Raw genomic sequence first — 11,436 nt, 5'->3', positions numbered from 1 at the left:
TGTGAGGTCAGGGCTGGTGGCAGCGGAAACTCAATCCCTTTGAAACCTCTAAGAAGCATGTAGATGACCTCCCAGAGTTGTCCACCCACAGAGAGGATCTTGCTTTATCACCCAACCCTGGCCTCCACCACTTGAGGGTGCCCCAGGGGAGTGAACTGCCCTCCACTTCTGGGCTGTCCTTACGCAAAGGCTGAGCAACTGTCTGTGTGCCTTGGAGAAGGACTTCACAGATGACCCAGTGTGGATGCTGGTGGTGCAGCATGAGTCTGAACTTGCACGGAGCTTGGTTCTATTTTTTTTTCCCAAGCCAAACCGTATGCAGCTTTATTAAAGATACTTTCCATAAACAGTCATGGTATTTCAGGCAGGACACGGGCAATCGTTAACAGTATACAACAACTTTCAAACTCTCTTCTTCAATGGACTACCAGAAATCAGAAAGCCACTATAAAACCCAATGAAGTCTTCATCTCATGCTCTGAATAGGGAAAGTTTGGAGTGAGGGTTGACATTTCACATTTAGCATGTTGTTTAACAACTTTTCACAAGCCGACCCTGACTTTCAGAAAGTGAAATGAAAATGGTAGAATTTATCTGAAGATCCACAATCTAGAAATGGAACCACTGCTCTTTTGACAGGTGCCATCTCAGTGGCATCACTGGAAAGTCCAGATTGCCTGACACACTGGTAACCAATGATTGAGGGTCAGGTCCCAGCAGATGTCTGGGTTTAAGGGAGTTAATTCTCTGCTGAAAGATGGAAAGGGAGAAGAGGACATAAAAACGAATTTGTTTTCCATACCACAAGGCTTTTGTGCCAAGGTGGTCATGTGTGTCAAAGTCGGGGAATCCCTCCTCCTGGGAGCCAAGAGGAAGTCTCTCAACACTGGAAGGGAAAGGTGTTTTCCCCACATCGATCCAGCTTCGGGGACATTCTATTAGTGACACATGCCCCGTCCTCCCAAAACAACAATGAAGTGTTCTGTGTGCTAACAACATAGCTTAAAAAAAAAAAAAGTAAAACAAAATTCTGCATTTTTATAAAACATGGTAAAAAATAGTATTTCAAACTGTACAGTCACCAGAAGTACATAGTTATCAAAAATGCACACACATGGGCTGGGCACGGTGGCTCACGCCTGTAATCCCAGCACTTTGGGAGGCCGAGGCGGGCGGATCACGAGGTCAGGAGATCGAGACCATCTTGGCTAACACGGTGAAACCCCGTCTCTACTAAAAATACAAAAAATTAGCCGGGCGCGGTGGCGGGTGCCTGTAGTTCCAGCTACTCAGGAGGCTGAGGCAGGAGAATGGCTTGAACCCGGGAGGCGGAGCTTGCAGTGAGCCGAGATTGCGCCACTGCACTCCAGCCTGGGCCACACAGCCAGACTCCGTCTCAAAAAAAAAAAAAAAAAAAAAAATGCACACACTTCACTTGGCCTCTCCAGCACCTTCAGCTTTCTGTGCCTGCTCTGTCTTGGCATCTCCACTTTCTGCAGGGTTATTCCCCTCCTTGGCAGCATCAGCTTTTCCCTTTTTCCCTTGGGTACCTTCTCTTCCTTCTTTGCAGAGGCCTTTTTAGGCTTGGGCTCTGGCTTTGGAGGAGCAGGTTTAGCAAACAACCTCGCAGATCTTCTCTGTGGTTCATCCTTCACCTTGGGTTTGTCTCCTTTAGCATCCCCTTCAGCCTTTCTCTTGGGCATGGTGGTATCGGCAGCGACGGTGGCAGGACGTAGGCGCTGGGCGTGGGATGCGGCGGCCCGTGGGCTTGGTCGGTCGGGGGGTCGTTCTCGCCTCTTCTTCTTCACCCTGCTCCCTTGGTTCTATTTTATATGTTTAAAAGATCTTGCTTGGACAAAATGGAATGTAGATTTTTGTTACATATCCCTCTTGTGCATACATTTTTTAAAAGGTAAAATACAGGCATAAGAGAGATATTGCAGGCTCAGTTCCAGACTCAATATTGCAATAAAGCAAGTCACACAAAGTTTCAGTTTTCTCAGTATGTATGACAAATATGTTTACATTATATGATTACTGTAGACTATTAAGTGTGTGTAAAGAAAGTACATACCCTAATTTAAAAACGCGTTATTGATTAAAAAATGCTAACAAACATCTTGCCTTCAGCAAGTTGTAATATTTTTGCTGGTAGAGGGTCTTGCCTCAATTTGTGTGTATGTGTGGAGTGGTGGAGGGTGGGGGGGGACAGAATCTTGCTCTGTCACCCAGGCTATAGTTCAGTGGCGCGATTTCAGCTCACTGCAACCTCAACTTCCCAGGCTCAAGCGATTCTCCCACCTTATCCTCCTGAGTAGCTGGGACTACAGGTGTGCACCACCATGACTGGCTATTTTTTTTTTTTTTATGTATTTTTTGTAGTCATGGGGTTTTGCCATTTTGGCCAGGCTGGTCTTGAACTCCTGGCCTCAGGCGATCTGCCCACCTCGGCCTTTCAAAATGCTGGGATTACAGGCATGAGCCACTGCACCCAGCCCTTGCCTCACTGTTAATGGCTGCTGACTGATCAGGGTGGTGGTTGCTGAAAGTTGTGGTGGCTGCGGCAATTTCTTAAAATAGATAACAGTGAAGTTTTCCTCATCGATTCCTTTCATGATAGATTTCTCTGTAGCATGAAAGGCTGTTTGATAGAATTTTATCCACAGTAGAACTTGTTCAAAATTGGAGTCAATCCTCTCAAACCCTGCTGCTGCTTATCAAGTACATTTATGGAATATTCAACAGTGGAATGTGTCATTTCAACAATGCTCACAGCATCTTCACCAGGAGTACACTCCATCTCACAAGAAACCACTTTCTTGGCTCATCCATAAAAAGCAACTTCCTGTTTGTTAAAGTTTTATCACGAGATTGTAGCAATTCAGTCCCATCTTCAGGCTCCACTTCTAACTCTAGCTCTCTTACTGTTTCCACCACATCTGCAGTGACTTCCTCTTCTGAACTCTTGAATCCCTCAAAGTCATCCAGGAGGATCGGTATCAACTTTTTTCAAACTCCTGTTGATGTTGGTGTTTTGACCTCCTCCCATCAATCACGAATGTCCTCATGGCATTTAGAATGATGAATCTGGCTAGGCATGGTGGCTCACGTCTGTAATCCCAGCACTTTGGGAGGCCGAGGCAGGCAGATCACTTGAGGTCAGGAGTTTGAGACCAGCTTGGCCAACGTGGTGAAACCCCATCTCTACTAAAAATACAAAAACTAGCCGGGCATGGTGGTGTAAGCTTGTAATCCCAGCTACTCACAAGGCTGAGGCAGGAAAATTGGTTGAACCCTGGAGGTGGAGGTTGCAGTGAGCTGAGATCACACCACTGCACTCCAGCCTGGGTGACAAAGAGAGACTCTGTATCCATATATATATATATATATATATATATATATATATATATATACACACATACACACACACACACATATATATACATATATACATATATATGTATACATATATATGTGTATATATATATGTAGAATGACGAATCCTTTCCAGAAAGTTTTCAATTTACTTTGCCCAGACGCATCAGAGGAAACACTATCTATGGCAACTATAGCCTTATGAAATAAATGTCTTAAATGATAAGACTTGAAAATCAGAATTGCTCCTTGACCCCTGTGCTGCAGAATGGATGTTGTGTTAGCAGGCATGAAACAGCATTCATCTCCTTGTGCATCTCCTTCAGAGCTCTTTGGTAACAAGTGCATTGTCAACAAGCAGAAATACTTAGAAAGGAATCTTTTTATCCTGAGCAGTAGGCCTTCAAATATTTTGTAAACTATGCTGTAAACAGATATGCTATTATCCGGGCTTTGGTTTTCCATTTATAGAGCACAAGCAGAGTACATTTAACCCAATTCTTAAGGGCCCCAGGATTTCTGGAATGGTCAATGAGCATTGGTTTCAACTTAAAGTCAGTAGCTGCATTAGCTCCTAACAAGAGAATTTGTCTCCAAATAAAAGAGTATGTCCTTTGGAGTTCGAAGCAAGGCGTTGACCTCCCCTCTTTAGCTATGCAAGTCCTAGGTAGTGTCTTCTTCCTACAGAAGGCTGTTTCATGTACACTGAAAATCTGTTGTGTAATGTAACCACCTTCGTCAATGACCTTAGCTAGATCTTCTGGATAACTCGCTGTAGCTACCACATCAGCACTTGCTGCTTTACCTTGCACTTTTGTGTTATGGAGATGGCTTATTTATTTATTTATTCATTTATTTACTTAAGACAGAGTTTCACTCTGTGTCCCAGGCTGGAGTGCAGTGGTATGATCTCGGCTCACTGCAACCTCTGCTTCCTGGATTCAAGTGATTCTCCTGCCTCAGCCTCCAGAGTAGCTGGGATTACAGGTGCCCGCCACCACACCCAGCTAATTTTGTATTATTAGTAGAGACGGGGTTTCTCCATGTTGGTCAGGCTGATCTCAAACTCCTGACCTCAAGTGATCCACTCACCTGGCCTCCCAAAGTGCTGGGATTACAGGTGCGAGCCACCATGCCCAGCTGAGATGGCTTCTTTTCTTAAACTTCACGAACCAACTTCTGCTACCTTCAAACATTTCTTTTGCAGCTTTCTCACCTCTCAGACTTCAAAGAATTAAAGACAGTTACAGCCTTCCTGTGGATTAGGCTTTGATTTAAAGAAATGTTGTGGCTAGTTTGATTTTCTATCCAGACCACTAAAACTTTCTCCATATCAGCAATAAGACTGTTTGCTTTCTTATCCATCATGTGTTCACTGGAGTAGCACTTTTAATTTCCTTCAATAACTTATCCTTTGCATTTACTAATTGGCTAACTGTTTGGTGCAAGAGGCCTAGCTTTGAGCCTATCTCATCTTTTGTCATGCCTTTCTCACAAAGCTTAATCATTTCTAAATTGTGATTTAAAGAGAGATGTCCAATGCTTCCTTTCACTTGAACACTTACAGGTCATTGTAGAGTTACCAATTAGCCTAATTTCAATATTGCTGTGTCTCAGGCAATAGGGAGGCTGAAGGAGAGGGAGAGAGATAGGGAAACAGCCCATCTGTGATGCAGCCAGAACACACAACATGTATCAAGTAAGTTTGTTTATCTTGTGTAGGTGTGGTTTGTGGCGCCCCAAACAATTGCAACAGTAACATCAAAGATCACTGATCAGATCATCCTAGCAGATATAATAATAATGAAAAAGTTGGAAATATTGCAAGAACTATCAAAATGTGACAGAGACATGAAGTGAGCACATGCTGTTGGAAAAATGGCGCTGATAGGCTTGCTTGATGCAGGTTTGCTCCAACCCTTCAATTTGTAAAAAACACAGTATATGTAACGTGAAATAACATGAGGTCTTCCTGTAAGTTGGTAAAGGTATTCCTGAAAATGTCCTTCCATTGAGAGTCCAGCTCTAGTGTCTTTTCTGCTAGTTTTGATGCTGGTGCTTTCTTGATCCCACCAGAAGGTGGCATGCAGTGACAACTTTTTTTTTCTTTTTTTCTTTTTTTGAGACGGAGTCTCACTCTGTCGCCAGGCTGGAGTGCTGTGGTGCAATCTCAGCTCACTGCAACCTCCGACTCGTGGTTCAAGCGATTCTCCTGCCTCAGCCTCCTGAGTAGCTGGGATTACAGGCATGCACTGCCATGCCTGGCTAATTTTTGTATTTTTAGTAGAGACAGAGTTTCACCATATTGGCCAGGATGGTCTCGATCTCCTGACCTCGTGATCCACCCGCCTTGGCCTCCCAAAGTGCTGGGATTACAGGCATGAGCCACCGCGTCCGGCCTGTGACAACTTGATCACAGCTGCCACCTGCCACAGTAACCATAAGATGCACCCTGACCTCAGAGATATTAACAATGAGGGGAGGATGCTTAGAACCCATGAAATGTTGTAGTTTTATCCCACAATAGATGAAGGTGTGTTAGGTTATTTTAACCTGACCCTTCTAGCTTTTAATTTTGAAGGCAGATCTTTAACTCCCTGAATCTGTTTATTGACATTTAAAATACTGAATATACCAACTTCCTGAGAAGAAAAAGGCTGTTAATATCCCTGGAATATATATAAAATACAACTTTTTTTAAAAAATTAAAAACCAGTACTTTTCTTTGGTAAGTAACTCTCTCTGAGATGACAATCAGAAAAATTTAAAGAAACCTTGCAAAATACAGCTACATGTTTTACATGAAAATTATACTTAATAAAAAGTTGAATAATTAACAAATCAATCCTTTGTCTTTTAGCAAATGTTACAGAAAAGCATCACAAACTTGCAACTTTTTGTTCTATCTGAGATTTGAGATACCTAAATGAAACAATGTATTACATGCCTGCACCCAGACACACACACACACACACACACACACACACACACACACACACACACACAGAGTAACTGCAATAACTAGATCCATGTCGGCGTGGATCTATCATCCCCACATTATCTCTCTGGGCACCAAAGGCTTTCTGACTCTGATTTGGTTTCTCAATCTTATTGGGAACAAAAAAAAGTGAGAAGTCCAGTACCTTGGCAGTTATCTTTTCTTTCATTTTTTTGTTTTTTTGAGACGGAGTCTCGCTCTGTCACCCAGGCTGGAGTGCAGTGGTGCGATCTCAGCTCACTGCAAGCTCCGCCTCCCGGGTTCACGCCATTCTCCTGCCTCAGCCTCCCGAGTAGCTGGGACTACAGGCGCCCGCCACCAAACCCGGCTAATTTTTTCTATTTTTAGTAGAGACAGGGTTTCACCGTGTTAGCCACGATGGTCTCGATCTCCTGACCTCGTGATCCGCCTGCCTCGGCCTCCCAAAGTGCTGGGATTACAAGCGTGAGCCACCGCACCGGGCCGGCAGTTATCTTTCTTAAGTAGCAGTTCTATTTCTCAGTATAAATTAATGATGCGTTCCTAAACCATTTGCTGAAGTGTCTCAGACCCCAGTAGCAAGTTCGTGGGCACAAGATAAGTTCTCAAGGGAAGCGCTGCAATACTGAACATTTATTGAATACTTCAGGAACCACTAGCTCCAAACAGTTCGCAGTTCCAATATTAGCTTGCGCTACATTCCTTTGATCTTTCTGAAGTTGCGTTTTTAGCGGTTGCTGTGATAAAAGCAGGTAGAGCTCAAATCAATGTGGAGCAGGATATGAGGGAGAGGTATCTCCACTTTCAAGGTTGGAGGACTTATGCAGCATCCAACAGGTACTTACTCACATTAATAGGTAATTTTCCTTTCACTTTTCATATATATTTGGTCAAGCATCTAAAAGTTTAAGACATAAAACCTTAATAAATTGTTTGACAAAAATAAAAATAAGAATAAATTGTTTGGCGCTAACTGCTTAATAAAAGTCGTTACAGTCTCGCTGAGTGTATGCGGGGGATTGGTGCCAGGACCACCAGCAAATAACCAAATCCGCGTACTCAATCCTGCAGTCAGCCCTGCAGAACCTGCCTATACGAAAAGGTGTTTTTAGGCTGGGTGTGTTGGCTCACGCCTGTAATCCCAGCACTGTGGGGGGCCAACGTGAGCAGATGACTCGAGGTCAGGAGTTCAAGATCAGCTTGGCCAACATGAGAAAATCCCATCTCTGCTAAAAATACAAATATTAGCCAGCCGTGGTGGTGCAGGCCTGTAGTCCCAGCTACTCAGGAGGCTGAGGCAGGAAAATTGCTTGAACCTGGGAGGTGGAGGTTGCAGTGAGCTGAGGTCATGTCACTGCACTCCAGCCTGGGCAACAGAACAAGACTCCATCTCAAAAATAAATAAATAAATAAAAAGGTTTTGTTTTGTTTTGTTTTGTTTTTTGTCTTTTTGAGACAGAGTCTCGCTCTGTTGCCCAGGATGGAGTGCAGTGGTGTAATCTCGGCTCACTGCAACCTCCCTCTCCTGGGTTCAAGCAGGTTTCCTGCCTCAGTCTTGTAGGTAGCTGGGATTACAGGTGTGCACCACCACACTCGGCTATTTTTTGTATTTTTAATAGAAATGGGATTTCGCCATGTTGGCCAAGCTGGTCTCAAACTCCTGACCTCAGGTAATCCACCCATCTTAGCCTCCCAAAGTGCTGAGAGTACAAGCATGAGTCAATGCACCTGGCCCTAAAAGGTCTTATAGGCAGGTTTGACATCCGGAGAATACTGTATTTTCTTTTCTTTTCTTTTTTTTTTTTGAGACAGAGTCTTGCTCTGTCGCCTAGGCTGGAGTGCAGTGGCGCAATCTTGGCTCACCACAAGCTCTGTCTCCCAGGTTCACGCCATTCTCCTGCCTCAGCCTCCCAAGTAGCTGGGATTACAGGCACCCGCCACCACGCCCAGCTAATTTTTTGTATTTTTTAGTAGAGACAGGGTTTCACCGTGTTAGCCAGGGTGGTCTTGATCTCCTGACCTCGTTTGTGATCTGCCCTCCTTGGCCTCCCAAAGTGCTGGGATTACAGGTGTGAGCCACCGCGCCTGGCCTAAATATTGTATTTTCAATTGGCATTTGGTTGAAGAAAAGTCACATGTAAGTGGATCCAGGCAGTTCAAATCCGTGTTGTTCAAGGGTCAACTGTATTTCTTTTGACTTACGGGCACAATGAAAAAAATACTGAGCCATGAACCAATGGAAGTTTAGGAACCTCTGAATTAAAAATTTGGTATTCTGATTTATAATTAAATCTGAACCTATGTTAATTGCTACAGTTCTCAAGACTCGATTACCTCTGAATTAACAAAGGAGCTTGTTGAATATGTCAGGCTAAGGACTAGACCCTGAAACCCAGGGTGACTCCAAATTGCCCCGAAAGGACCCACCTTCCTGGAGCAGGTGGCTTCATCTTTGTCTTTATCATCACCTACAGCAGAGCTTGGCAGCCTCTCATGGTGCCAAACGAGCGTGTTTAATCTCCCTATGCCTCCATTTTCTCATCTGTGAAAAGGATCCAACTCCTATGATTGTGCGGGGATTTAATGAGCTAAGATTTCTCAGTACTTAGCTGAGGTTTTGTTTACTTAGAAGAGTTTCATTGTTGTTGCTCTTGCAATAATAGTGACCATCGTCATCATCACTGTCGTCAGCAGCAGCGTCTTAGTATTTGAAAGCATTGAAGCTTTGACATCATGAAAGATTTGCTAATTCGAGATTAATTGTTCGGTCTAGTACTTGCAGTTACAACCAGGGCCTTATGTGACTCATAACTCTTAAGGTAGGTTTTTAGTACAATTTGGGGAGACTCTTAAATGACATCTTTTAATGCTCTTATTTAGAGAATTTCATATAGTTTTCTTCCCTTTTATGTTTCCACCATTACACCATCCTCCTTGTATAATCTATTTTTTCTAATCATACTCTCGCATTTTTCTTAGGATGTTAAAAAACACCCATCTCTGCCTCTAGATCATCCTTTACCTTTTTGGTCTCTTAGCCAGAGGTGGGTCTTGCAGTATAAAGCAGAGGAGGGCTTTGTGTTGTCACAGTGGGACTTTTATCACTTTCCAAGACAACTCTCCTCCACCTGCATTACATTCTGGGTCCTTTGACTTTTTAAAATTTACAACCTCTACTGCATCACACTCAACTGGGTTATCTCAGAGTATTCATAAGCTCGTGTAATGGACCCACCCTCTAAGTTACAGGCAGAGCATCAGCATGGAAAGAGGCGGTTGGAGCTATGTTAGCCCACGTGCTGAGCTCTGTTGCATCTGGGTTGTTCTTTCTATCCTCGGGGATTCCAAGAGGTGAATTATTTTAGAATAATGTCCAGCCCATAGAGGCATGTGACCACATTCAAAGAGAGTGGATGAAGGTCACTGGAGTTCAAGGTACATTTTCCACTTTTGGTGGTGTTAGAATGAGTACGAGAAAAATAGAACCAGAGAGGTACAGGCCGTGAAGCCGAATGGAAGTCTCTGAACTTGAGGACTCCCTCCCACGCTCCTTGCTTCCCCTTCCCTAACTTGCCTCAGCAGATCCAGTGGCTTATATTCCACCGAACATAATCTGGACAGTGAGAAGTTTTGAGAGAATTAACTTTGTGTTAGTGGATATGTTTTTATGCTTCAATCGGCAAACAATACATGGGGAGGGAATCTCTTCAAAATGAATTCTGAGTCATACAGGATGGGCTTGAGATGATTTGTAAAGCTGTGGCTTCTATCAAATGGATGCAGTTTCCTCCCAGAACTTTCCCAGTGATCTCCTGTATTTGTAACTTCTCATAGTTCTTACCCTAAAACTGGTAAGCACGTAATTTAAAGAAAGAAAGGGGCAAGGAAGGAAGGGAGGGATGGAAGGAAGGAAGGAAGAATTGGTGATGTTTGAAAGCCCTCTCTTGGCAATTATGTTTAAATTAATGTTTGTATCTTTTGTTCTGCAAGTAGAACAGTAGGTGGGTAAGAAGCGACATCATTTCTTTTTTTTTTTTTGAGACGGAGTCTTGCTCTGTTGCCCAGGCTGGAGTGCAGTGGCGCAATCTCGGCTCGCTGCAAGCTCCGCCTGCTGGGTTCACACCATTTTCCTGCCTCAGCCTCCCGAGTAGCTGGGACTACAGGCGCCCGCCACCAGGCCAGCTAATTTGTATTTTTACTAGAGACGGGGTTTCACTGTGTTAGCCAGGATGGTCTCGATCTCCTGACCTCGTGATCCGCCCGTCTCGGCCTTCCAAAGTGCTGGGATTACAGGCATGAGCCACCGCGCCTGGCCAAAGCGACATCATTTTTATTCAGACTTTTATTTGTTTAAAAAAGATCAACTGGGCCTGGCATAATGGCTCATACCTGTAATCCCAGCACTTTGTGAGGCTGAGGCAGACAGATTTCTTAAGCTCAAGAGTTTGAGACCAACCTGGGCAACATGGTGAAACCCTGTCTCTACAAAAAAATACAAAAATTAGCCAGCATGGTGGTACATGCCTATAGTCCCTGCTACTCAGGAGGCTGAGGTGGGAGGATCACCTGAGCCTGGGGAGGTTGAGGCTGCAGTGAGCTGTGATCCCTCCACTGCACTTCAGCCTGGGCAATAGAGTGAAAGCCCATCTCAAAAATAAATAAATAAATAAATAAAAATAAAATAAAGATCAAACAGGCCAGGCGTGATGGCTCACACCCGTAATCCCAGAACTTTGGGAGGCCGAGGCAGGTGGATCACGAGGTTGGGAGATCGAGATCATCCTGGCTAACATGGTGAAACCCCGTCTCTACCAAAAATACAAAAAATTAGCTGGGCGTGGTGGCGGGCGCCTGTAATCCCAGCTACTTGGGAGGCTAAGGCAGGAGAATGGTGTGAACCCGGGAGGTAGAGCTTGCAATGAGCCGAGTTCATGCCACTGCACTGCAGCCTGGGCGACAGAGCGAGACTCTGTCTCAAAAATAAATAAATAAATAAATATCAACCAAAGGGAAGGATTTTTTTTTTTTTTTTTGACAAAGTCTCCCTCCGTCACCAGGCTGGAGTGCAGTGGTGCAATCTTGGC

The 11,436-nt window shown here is 44.1% G+C and overlaps 1 pseudogene; it reads right to left on the bottom strand.

The window, feature by feature from the left end:
* Positions 1 to 363: 363 nt before the first annotated feature.
* On the bottom strand, positions 364 to 2,765 carry LOC129397130 (non-histone chromosomal protein HMG-17-like; annotated as a pseudogene).
* Between the last annotated feature and the right edge of the window lie 8,671 nt (positions 2,766 to 11,436).

Source organism: Pan paniscus, chromosome 12 (assembly GCF_029289425.2).
Source record: "Pan paniscus chromosome 12, NHGRI_mPanPan1-v2.0_pri, whole genome shotgun sequence".
NCBI lineage: Eukaryota > Metazoa > Chordata > Mammalia > Primates > Hominidae > Pan > Pan paniscus.
This window is presented reverse-complemented; position numbering and strand designations above follow the sequence as displayed.